The 12,254-nt window shown below is 44.0% G+C and overlaps 1 protein-coding gene across 2 annotated transcripts in view; it reads left to right on the forward strand.

Annotated features, from left to right (window-relative positions):
* Nucleotides 1-901: 901 nt before the first annotated feature.
* SLC12A8 (solute carrier family 12 member 8) overlaps nt 902-12,254 on the forward strand; it is a 31,986-nt gene continuing 20,633 nt past the window's right edge. Inside the window, exon 1 of one of the 2 annotated variants that reach the window (XM_044297560.1) lies at nt 902-1,361. The gene's annotated coding sequence lies outside the window, so the exon portion shown is untranslated. Of the gene's footprint in view, nt 1,362-8,831; nt 9,124-12,254 lie in introns of those variants that run through there. The other variant, XM_044297561.1, reaches the window with a different exon arrangement.

A 12,254-nucleotide genomic window follows, 5' to 3' on the forward strand; every position in this document is an offset into this window, starting at 1 on the left:
GCAGTGCAGTTTGCGACACGTTAAGTCCAGCCGCCATCTGTGCCGGATCTGCTTGACGGAGGTGTGAACGAAGCCGTAAGCGAGAAGTGGCGACAAGGTGCCATTCCCTGTAGACCCAATCATTCAGCTCCGTTACACAGAGGGTCCGCGGCGCTGGCGACTGCGGCCGGAGACAGGACTGACCGGTTATGTGAGCGCAGCGGCGGGGGTCACCAGCACACGTCTCCCTCCTGTCCTGATTGTTTGTTACAATGTATCAGTCTGGAGTCCAGAATGTTTAGCTCAAAGACGATTGTCCAGACTGGATACATTGTAACAACCCCTCAGCTGTGAGAAGCATCAGCTTCTGGCTGTAAACTGGAAACTTTTCATTCATTGACAGCCAGCAGTGGTCTGGTGAGGAACAATCACATTGCAGAATAGTGGAGACGTCTTCCCCGGCAGCCGCCGCCGCAATCAGATCCCGATAAAGGATTGGTTTGGGATCTGCAAAAAGTCGCCTCAACAGCAGCAAATGTGATGAAAACTGGATCCCGCGTCCGCCGCGTGAGATCCCGTACAACCGCATGAACACTGCAGCCAATCGCTGACCTCGACGAGTCCACAGAGGCCAGGGATTGGCTGCAGACTCATGGGGTGCACGTGATGTCACCAGTGATGGGCGGGAGCACAGGAGGGCTTCGGTCTTCAGTGCATCTGAAATAAATAAAACTTTGTAAAAAAAAAAATCCCCAGCGTCTCCATGGTAACAGACTACAAACAATCCCTGTGCAGTCGGATCCTGCAGTCATCAGTCACTGCCTCATCCTGTACTACAGAACACACGTGCATGCTCAGCCGGGCCACGCCCCCAGCTGTGACGTCAGTCAGACCTGAAAGCGCCACCTGTCTCACCGCTGAGGGTTTGTTACGATTGTATCCGATACATTGTAACGAGCATCATCTGTGGGAACACGACCGCTGCGTTATCTTCAGGCTATGTTCACACACTGCAGGACATCCCGCCCCATACACGTGAAGCAAGAAACCGCCCAATCACAGGAAGAGAACCGGGTGCAGTGTGAACACGGCCGAGCTGCCTCCCCAGGGCCCGGTGCGTTTCCCCCAGTCCCGGCTCCTGCCTGTGGCGCTCTTCTCACCCGCGGGTGTTCTGTCTGTGCCCGGGTGTGATTACCAGTCACCTGCTCTCCATACAATCCCGGCAGAGAAGGGCGCCGGGTGTGCGGGCGACTTACCTGGGGGAGGAGCCGGACAGGAACACGTGGCTCAGGTGACGGAGATCCCGGGACACCGACCTGCTGAGAGGGCGAGACACCCGGCAAACTGCTGCGGAGGGTGACCATCTACCTGTAGGCACCGCGGTATGTACTGTGCACACCTGCGACGTCATATATACAGACTGTATGCACACGTGTGACGTCATATGTACAGACTGTATACAAATACAGAGAGCAGTATTATAGTAGTTATATTCCTGTACATAGGAGCAGTATTATAGTAGTTATATTCCTGTACATAGGAGCAGTATTATAGTAGTTATATTCTTGTACATAGGAGCAGTATTATAGTTATATTCTTGTACATAGGAGCAGTATTATAGTAGTTATATTCTTGTACATAGGCAGTATTATAGTAGTTATATTCTTGTACATAGGAGCAGTATTATAGTAGTTATATTCTTGTACATAGGAGGTATTATAGTAGTTATATTCTTGTACATAGGAGCAGTATTATAGTAGTTATATTCTTGTACATAGGAGCAGTATTATAGTAGTTATATTCTTGTACATAGGAGCAGTATTATAGTAGTTATATTCTTGTACATAGGAGCAGTATTATAGTAGTTATATTCTTGTACATAGGAGCAGTATTATAGTAGTTATATTCTTGTACATAGGAGCAGTATTATAGTAGTTATATTCTTGTACATAGGAGCAGTATTATAGTAGTTATATTCTTGTACATAGGAGCAGTATTATAGTAGTTATATTCTTGTACATAGGAGCAGTATTATAGTAGTTATATCTTGTACATAGGAGCAGTATTATAGTAGTTATATTCTTGTACATAGGAGGCAGTATTATAGTAGTTATATTCTTGTACATAGGAGCAGTATTATAGTAGTTATATTCTTGTACATAGGAGGCAGTATTATAGCAGTTATATTCTTGTACATAGGAGGCAGTATTATAGTAGTTATATTCTTGTACATAGGAGCAGTATTATAGTAGTTATATTCTTGTACATAGGAGGCAGTATTATAGTAGTTATATTCTTGTACATAGGAGGCAGTATTATAGTAGTTATATTCTTGTACATAGGAGGCAGTATTATAGTAGTTATATTCTTGTACATAGGAGGCAGTATTATAGTAGTTATATTCTTGTACATAGGAGCAGTATTATAGTAGTTATATTCTTGTACATAGGAGGCAGTATTATAGTAGTTATATTCTTGTACATAGGAGCAGTATTATAGTAGTTATATTCTTGTACATAGGAGCAGTATTATAGTAGTTTATATCTTGTACATAGGGGCAGTATATAGTAGTTATATTCTTGTACATAGGAGCAGTATTATAGTAGTTATATTCTTGTACATAGGAGCAGTATTATAGTAGTTATATTCTTGTAATAGGAGCAGTATTATAGTAGTTATATTACTTGTACATAGGAGGCAGTATTATAGTAGTTTATTCTTGTACATAGGAGCAGTATTATAGTAGTTATATTCCTGTACATAGGAGGCAGTATTATAGTAGTTATATTCTTGTACATAGGAGCAGTATTATAGTAGTTATATTCCTTGTACATAGGAGGCAGTATTATAGTAGTTATATTCCTTGTACATAGGAGGCAGTATTATAGTAGTTATATTCTGTACATAGGAGCAGTATTATAGTAGTTATATTCCTTGTACATAGGAGGCAGTATTATAGTAGTTATATTCTGTACATAGGAGCAGTATTATAGTAGTTATATTCCTTGTACATAGGAGCAGTATTATAGTAGTTATATTCCTTGTACATAGGATGCAGTATTATAGTAGTTATATTCTTGTACATAGGAGCAGTAGTTATAGTAGTTATATTCCTGTACATAGGAGGCAGTATTATAGTAGTTATATTCTTGTACATAGGAGCAGTATTATAGTAGTTATATTCTTGTACTAGGAGGCAGTATTATAGTAGTTATATTCTTGTACATAGGAGGCAGTATTATAGTAGTTATATTCTTGTACATAGGAGCAGTATTATAGCTAGTTATATTCCTTGTACATAGGAGGCAGGAGCAGTATTATAGTAGTTATATTCTTGTACATAGGAGCAGTATTATAGTAGTTATATTCTTGTACATAGGAGGCAGTATTATAGTAGTTATATTCTTGTACATAGGAGCAGTATTATAGTAGTTATATTCCTGTACATAGGAGGCAGTATTATAGTAGTTATATTCTTGTACATAGGAGCAGTATTATAGTAGTTATATCCTTGTACATAGGAGCAGTATTATAGTAGTTATATTCTGTACATAGGAGCAGTATATAGTAGTTATATTCTTGTACATAGGAGCAGTATTATAGTAGTTATATTCTTTTACATAGGATGCAGTATTATAGTAGTTATATTCTTGTACATTAGGAGCAGTATTATAGTAGTTATATTCTTGTACATAGGAGGCAGTATGTATAGTAGTTATATTCTTGTACATAGGAGCAGTATTAGTAGTTATATTCTTGTACATAGGAGCAGTATTATAGTAGTTATATTCTGTACATAGGAGGCAGTATTATAGTAGTTATATTCTTGTACATAGGAGCAGTATATAGTAGTTATATTCTTGTACATAGGAGGCAGTATTATAGTAGTTATATTCTTGTACATAGGAGCAGTATTATAGTTATATTCTGTACATAGGAGGCAGTATTATAGTAGTTATATTCTTGTACATAGGCAGTATTATAGTAGTTATATTCTGTACATAGGGCAGTATTATAGTAGTTATATTCTTGTACATAGGAGCAGCTATTATAGTAGTTATATTCTTGTATAGGAGGCAGTATTATAGTTTATATTCTTGTACATAGGAGCAGTATTATAGTAGTTATATTCTTGTACATAGGAGCAGTATTATAGTAGTTATATTCTTGTACATAGGAGCAGTATTATAGTAGTTATTCTTGTACATAGGAGCAGTATTATAGTAGTTATATCTTGTACATAGGGGCAGTATTATAGTAGTTATATTCTTGTACATAGGGCAGTATTATAGTAGTATATTATTCTTGTACATAGGAGCAGTATTATAGTAGTTATATTCTTGTACATAGGAGCAGTAATTATAGCCTAGTTATAATTCCTTGTACATAGGAGGCAGTATTATAGCTAGTTATATTTCCTTGTTACATAGGAGGCAGTCTTCTAGTAGTTATTTCTTGTAAGGGTAAATTTAGTAGTTATATTCTTGTATATAGAGGCCGTATTATAGATAGTTATAGTCTTGTACATAGGAGGCAGTATTATAGTTAGTTATATTCCTTGTACATAGGAGGAGCAGTATTATAGCAGTATATTCCTGTACCATAGGAGGCAGTATTATAGTAGTTTCTATTCTTGTACATAGGAGCAGTATTATAGCAGTATTATTCCTGTACATAGGAGGCAGTTATTCTAGTAGTTATATTCTTGTACATAGGAGCAAGTATATAGTAGTTATATTCTTGTATATAGGAGGCCGTTATTATAGTAGTTATATTCTTGTACACAGGAGCAGTATTATAGTAGTTATATTCTTGTATCAATAGACGGCACAGTTCTTATAGTAGTTATATTCTTGCTACATAGGAGACAGTATATAGTAGTATATTCTTGTACATAGGAGCAAGTACTTAATAGTAGTTATATACCTTGTACATAGGGGCAGTATTATAGTAGTTATATTCTTGTACATAGGCGCAGTATTATAGTAGTTATATTCCTGTACATAGGGGCAGTATTATAGTAGTTATATTCTGTACATAGGAGCAGTATTATAGTAGTTATATTCTTGTACATTAGGAGCAGTATTATAGTAGTTATATCTTGTACATAGGAGGCAGTATTATAGTAGTTATATCCTGTACATAGGAGACAGTATTATAGTAGTTATATTCCTGTACATAGGAGGCAGTATTATAGTAGTTATATTCTGTACATAGGAGCAGTATTATAGTAGTTATATCCTTGTACATAGGAGCAGTATTATAGTAGTATATTCCTGTACATAGGAGGCAGTATTATAGTAGTTATATTCTTGTACATAGGAGCAGTATTATAGTAGTTATATTCCTGTACATAGGTAGCAGTCAGTAGTTATATTCTTGTCATGGAGGCAGTATTATAGTAGTTATATTCTTTGTACATAGGAGCAGTATTATAGTAGTTTATATTCTGTACATAGGAGCAGTATTATAGTAGTTATATTCTTGTACATAGGAGGCAGTATTATAGTAGTTATATTCTTGTACATAGGAGGCAGTATTATAGTAGTTATATTCTTGTACATAGGAGGCAGTATTATAGTAGTTATATTCTTGTACATAGGAGGCAGTATTATAGTAGTTATATTCTTGTACATAGGAGGCAGTATTATAGTAGTTATATTCCTGTACATAGGAGGCAGTATTATAGTAGTTCTATTCCTGTACATAGGAGGCAGTATTATAGTAGTTATATTCCTGTACATAGGAGGCAGTATTATAGTCAGTTATATTCTGTACATAGGAGGCAGTATTATAGTAGTTATATTCCTGTACATAGGAGCAGTATTATAGTAGTTATATTCTTGTACATAGGAGCAGTATTATAGTAGTTATATTCTTGTACATAGGAGCAGTATTATAGTAGTTATATTCCTGTACATAGGAGCAGTATTATAGCAGTATATCATTGTACATAGGAGGCAGTATTATAGTAGTTATATTCTTGTATATAGGAGCAGTATTATAGTAGTTATATTCTTGTACATAGGAGCAGTATTATAGTAGTTATATTCTTGTACATAGGAGCAGTATTATAGTAGTTATATTCTTGTACATAGGAAGCAGTATTATAGCAGTTATATCATTGTACATAGGAGGCAGTATTATAGTAGTTATACACTTGTATATAGGAGCAGTATTATAGTAGTAATATTCTTGTATATAGGAGCAGTATTATAGTAGTTATATTCTTTGTACATAGGAGCAGTATTATAGTCGTTATATTCTTGTCACTAGGAGCAGTATTATAATAGTTATATTCCTGTACATAGGAGCAGTATTATAGTAGTAGATCATTGTACATAGGAGGCAGTATTATAGCAGTTATATCATTGTACATAGGAGCAGTATTATAGTAGTTATATTCTTGTACATAGGAGCAGTATTATAGCAGTTATATTCTTGTACATACAGACGTGGACAAAATTGTTGGTACCCTTTGGTCAATGAAAGAAAAAGTCACAATGGTCACAGAAATAACTTTAATCTGACAAAAGTAATAATAAATTAAAATTCTATAAATGTTAACCAATGAAAGTCAGACATTGTTTTTCAACCATGCTTCAACAGAATTATGTAAAAAAATAAACTCATGAAACAGGCATGGACAAAATGATGGTACCCCTAACTTAATATTTTGTTGCGCAACCTTTTGAGGCAATCACTGCAATCAAACGCTTCCTGTAACTGTCAATGAGACATCTGCACCTCTCAGCAGGTATTTTGGCCCACTCCTCATGAGCAAACTGCTCCAGTTGTGTCCGGTTTGAAGGGTGCCTTTTCCAGACTGCATGTTTCAGCTCCTTCCAAAGATGCTCAATAGGATTGAGGTCAGGGCTCATAGAAGGCCACTTTAGAATAGTCCAATTTTTTCCTCTTAGCCATTCTTGGGTGTTTTTAGCGGTGTGTTTTGGGTCATTGTCCTGTTGCAAGACCCATGACCTGCGACTGAGACCAAGCTTTCTGACACTGGCTAGTACATTTCTCTCTAGAATTCCTTGATAGTCTTGAGATTTCATTGTACCCTGCACAGATTCAAGACACCCTGTGCCAGACGCAGCAAAGCAGCCCCAGAACATAACAGAGCCTCCTCCATGTTTCACAGTAGGGACAGTGTTCTTTTCTTGATATGCTTCATTTTTTCGTCTGTGAACATACAGCTGATGTGCCTTGGCAAAAACTTCGATTTTTGTCTCATCTGTCCACAGGACATTCTCCCAGAAGCTTTGTGGCTTGTCAACATGTAGTTTGGCATATTCCAGTCTTGCTTTTTTATGATTCGTTTTCAACAATGGTGTCCTCCTTGGTCGTCTCCCATGTAGTCCACTTTGGCTCAAACAACGACGGATGGTGCGATCTGACACTGATGTTCCTTGAGCATGAAGTTCACCTTGAATCTCTTTAGAAGTCTTTCTAGGCTCTTTTGTTACCATTCGGATTATCCGTCTCTTAGATTTGTCATCAATTTTCCTCCTGCGGCCACGTCCAGGGAGGTTGGCTACAGTCCCATGGATCTTAAACTTATGAATAATATGTGCAACTGTACTCACAGGAACATCTAGTTGCTTGGAGATGGTCTTATAGCCTTTACCTTTAACATGCTTGTCTATAATTTTCTTTCTGATCTCTTGAGACAGCTCTTTCCTTTGCTTCCTCTGGTCCATGTCGAGTGTGGTACACACCATATCACCAAACAACACAGTGATTACCTGGAGCCATATATATAGGCCCAATGGCTGATTACAAGGTTGTAGACACCTGTGATGCTAATTAGTGGACACACCTTGAATTAACATGTCCCTTTGGTCACATTATGTTCTGTGTTTTCTAGGGGTACCATCATTTTTGTCCATGCCTGTTTCATGAGTTTATTTTTTTACATAATTCTGTTGAAGCATGGTTGAAAAACAATGTCTGACTTTCATTGGTTAACATTTATAGAATTTTAATTTATTATTACTTTTGTCAGATTAAAGTTATTTCTGTGACCATTGTGACTTTTTCTTTCATTGACCAAAGGGTACCAACAATTTTGTCCACGTCTGTAGGAGGCAGTATTATGGTAGTTATATTCTTGTTCATAGGAGCAGTATTATAGAAGTTATATTCTTGTACATAGGAGGCAGTATTATAGTAGTTATATTCTTGTACATAGGAGCAGTATTATAGAAGTTATATTCTTGTACATAGGAGGCAGTATTATAGTAGTTATATTCTTGTACATAGGAGCAGTATTATAGTAGTTATATTCTTGTGCATAGGAGCAGTATTATAGTAGTTATATTCTTGTACATAGGAGGCAGTATTATAGTAGTTATATTCTTGTGCATAGGAGCAGTATTATAGTAGTTATATTCTTGTACATAGGAGGCAGTATTATAGTAGTTATATTCTTGTGCATAGGAGCAGTATTATAGTAGTTATATTCTTGTACATAGGGAGCAGTATTATAGCAGTTATATCATTGTACATAGGGGCAGTATTATAGTAGTTATATTCTTGTACATAGGAGCAGTATTATAGTAGTTATATTCTTGTACATAGGAGCAGTATTATAGTAGTTATATTCTTGTACATAGGAGGCAGTATTATAGCAGTTATATCATTGTATATAAGGGACCTTTATGCAACTATATAATTTGCTCACAGTTGTCACGATTTCTGCTTAATGTTTAGGAACCTCTTTTTTATGCATTATGTGCTTCTAATATTTTATACTACTTCTCACTGCTTAGGGTTTGTTACAGTTGCACCCAGTGTAGACCATCCTCTGTGACATACGGTATAGACTGCAGGTTGATCTCTTGTCTGCACTGACACTTGGTTATAGATTATCCGGACCGGTGGGAGATTTGTGCTGCTGCTTTGTTCACGGCACATAGGATTTTCAGACTGGAAACACTGAAACAAACCTTCAGCTGCGACAAGTATTAAGTGAGGAGCAGAATGTATTTTGGGAGTTACAGTGATGACATGCGGTCTGGATGTGGTGTTTTGGGCAGCGCGGTTGTGTTTGCAGGTGAGGCTCCTGCGGCCTCTGGCAGAGTTCTCCCGGATACAAGGAGGAAGCGGAGCTCGGGTGGTGCCTGATTCACCTGCTTGGAGGTTTGCTAATGTTAACCCCTTCCGCGCCTCATGCCAGCAGGTGACATCTCCATGTAGTTTGTGACCCTGCAGAGAGGTGCAGCTGACGGTGGCCTCACGGGGAGGGGCGTCACCTGTGCTGACATACGTGTCACCCTGGAGGCTCGCACAGGGGCCGCACAGGAGCCGCACAGGAGCCGCACAGGGGTCGCACAGGTGCCGCACAGGGGCCGCACAGGGGTCGCACAGGGGCCGCACAGGGGCCGCACAGGGGCCGCACAGGGGCCGTACAGGGGCCGTACAGGGGCCGTACAGGGGTCGCACAGGGGTCGCACAGGTGCCGCACAGGAGTCGCACCTGCAGTTTTTTAAGCCGACACCAGAAATGGATTAAGATGGAAAACCAAGGACAGAATTTCATTCTACTGAGTCTTCAGCCTGAAAGGGTTAATTTAACGTCAGAACTGTTTCTGTGGAGCAGGAAATCCGAGATTATTTTCCATTTTGTTTGTGAAATTGAAATTTCAGACAGGAACCAGAGCGAAGCGACTCTGCGCCATATTGCGTCCACGTAGCCGCGCCCCCGCGGTGTGAACTGCTGTCCGATAAATCTGTTGCTTCGTTCATCCACTTTGTGTTTAAAATGAGCAGCTCTGGATGAACAGCCGACCAAAGGGACGGGCAGGTGTGACAGATGGCGGCTGTGTGTGGGGCCACACTGGGCCCCTGGTTCCTCGTCTCCTCACCGTTATCCGTGGGGTTCTCACCACCCATTAACCTTCTCACCAGGGGCCACCTACCCGCTATCTCTGTGAGGACCCCCATCCTCTGTGCAGGTGCCCGTCCACTGTGCGGACCCCCATCCTCTGTGCAGGTGCCCGTCCACTGTGCGGACCCCCATCCTCTGTGCAGGTGCCCGTCCACTGTGCGGACCCCCATCCTCTGTGCAGGCGCCCGTCCACTGTGAGGACCCCCATCCTCTGTGCAGGTGCCCGTCCACTGTGCGGACCCCCATCCTCTGTGCAGGTGCCCGTCCACTGTGCGGACCCCCATCCTCTGTGCAGGTGTCTGTCCACTGTGCGGACCCCCATCCTCTGTGCAGGTGCCCGTCCACTGTGCGGACCCCCATCCTCTGTGCAGGTGCCCGTCCACTGTGCGGACCCCCATCCTCTGTGCAGGTGCCCGTCCACTGTGCGGACCCCCATCCTCTGTGCAGGTGCCCATCCACTGTGCGGACCCCCATCCTCTGTGCAGGTGTCTGTCCACTGTGCGGACCCCCATCCTCTGTGCAGGTGCCCGTCCACTGTGCGGACCCCCGTCCTCTGTGCAGGCGCCCGTCCACTGTGAGGACCCCCATCCTCTGTGCAGGTGCCCGTCCTCTGTGCAGGTGCCCGTCCACTGTGCGGACCCCCATCCACTGTGCGGACCCCCATCCACTGTGCGGACCCCCATCCTCTGTGCAGGTGCCCGTCCACTGTGCGGACCCCCATCCTCTGTGCAGGTGCCCGTCCACTGTGCAGACCCCCATCCTCTGTGCAGGTGCCCGTCCACTGTGCGGACCCCCATCCTCTGTGTAGGTGCCCGTCCACTGTGCGGACCCCCATCCTCTGTGCAGGTGCCCGTCCACTGTGCGGACCCCCATCCTCTGTGCAGGTGCCCGTCCACTGTGCGGACCCCCATCCACTGTGCGGACCCCCATCCTCTGTGCAGGTGCCCGTCCACTGTGCGGACCCCCATCCTCTGTGCAGGTGCCCGTCCACTGTGCGGACCCCCATCCTCTGTGCAGGTGTCTGTCCACTGTGAGGACCCCCATCCTCTGTGCAGGTGCCCGTTCACTGTGTGGACCCCAATCCTTTGTGCGGACCCCCATTGTCTGTGCAGGTGCCCGTCCACTGTGAGGACCCCCATCCTCTGTGCAGGTGCCCGTCCACTGTGCGGACCCCCATCCTCTGTGCAGGTGCCTGTCCACTGTGCGGACCCCCATCCTCTGTGCAGGTGCCTGTCCACTGTGAGGACCCCTATCCTCTATGCAGGTGCCCGTCCACTGTGCGGACCCCCATCCTCTGTGCAGGCGCCCGTCCACTGTGAGGACCCCCATCCTCTGTGCAGGTGCCCGTCCTCTGTGCAGGTGCCCGTCCACTGTGCGGACCCCCATCCTCTGTGCAGGTGCCCGTTCACTGTGTGGACCCCAATCCTTTGTGCGGACCCCCATCCTCTGTGCAGGTGCCCGTCCACTGTGAGGACCCCCATCCTCTGTGCAGGTGCCCGTCCACTGTGAGGACCCCCATCCTCTGTGCAGGTGCCCGTCCACTGTGAGGACCCCCATCCTCTGTGCAGGTGCCCGTCCACTGTGAGGACCCCCATCCTCTGTGCAGGTGCCCGTCCACTGTGAGGACCCCCATCCTCTGTGCAGGTGCCCGTCCACTGTGAGGACCCCCATCCTCTGTGCAGGTGCCCGTCCACTGTGAGGACCCCCATCCTCTGTGCAGGTGCCCGTCCACTGTGAGGACCCCCATCCTCTGTGCAGGTGCCCGTCCACTGTGAGGACCCCCATCCTCTGTGCAGGTGCCCGTCCACTGTGAGGACCCCCATCCTCTGTGCAGGTGCCCGTCCACTGTGAGGACCCCCATCCTCTGTGCAGGTGCCCGTCCACTGTGAGGACCCCCATCCTCTGTGCAGGTGCCCGTCCACTGTGAGGACCCCCATCCTCTGTGCAGGTGCCCGTCCACTGTGAGGACCCCCATCCTCTGTGCAGGTGCCCGTCCACTGTGAGGACCCCCATCCTCTGTGCAGGTGCCCGTCCACTGTGAGGACCCCCATCCTCTGTGCAGGTGCCCGTCCACTGTGAGGACCCCCATCCTCTGTGCAGGTGCCCGTCCACTGTGAGGACCCCCATCCTCTGTGCAGGTGCCCGTCCACTGTGAGGACCCCCATCCTCTGTGCAGGTGCCCGTCCACTGTGCGGACCCCCATCCTCTGTGCAGGTGCCCGTCCACTGTGAGGACCCCCATCCTCTGTGCAGGTGCCCGTCCACTGTGAGGACCCCTATCCTCTGTGCAGGTGCCCGTCCACTGTGAGGACCCCTATCCTCTGTGCAGGTGCCCGTCCACTGTGAGGACCCCCATCCTCTGTGCAGGTGCCCGTCCACTGTGAG

The sequence above is a fragment of the Bufo gargarizans genome, chromosome 6 (assembly GCF_014858855.1).
Source record: "Bufo gargarizans isolate SCDJY-AF-19 chromosome 6, ASM1485885v1, whole genome shotgun sequence".
NCBI classification, from domain to species: Eukaryota; Metazoa; Chordata; class Amphibia; order Anura; family Bufonidae; genus Bufo; species Bufo gargarizans.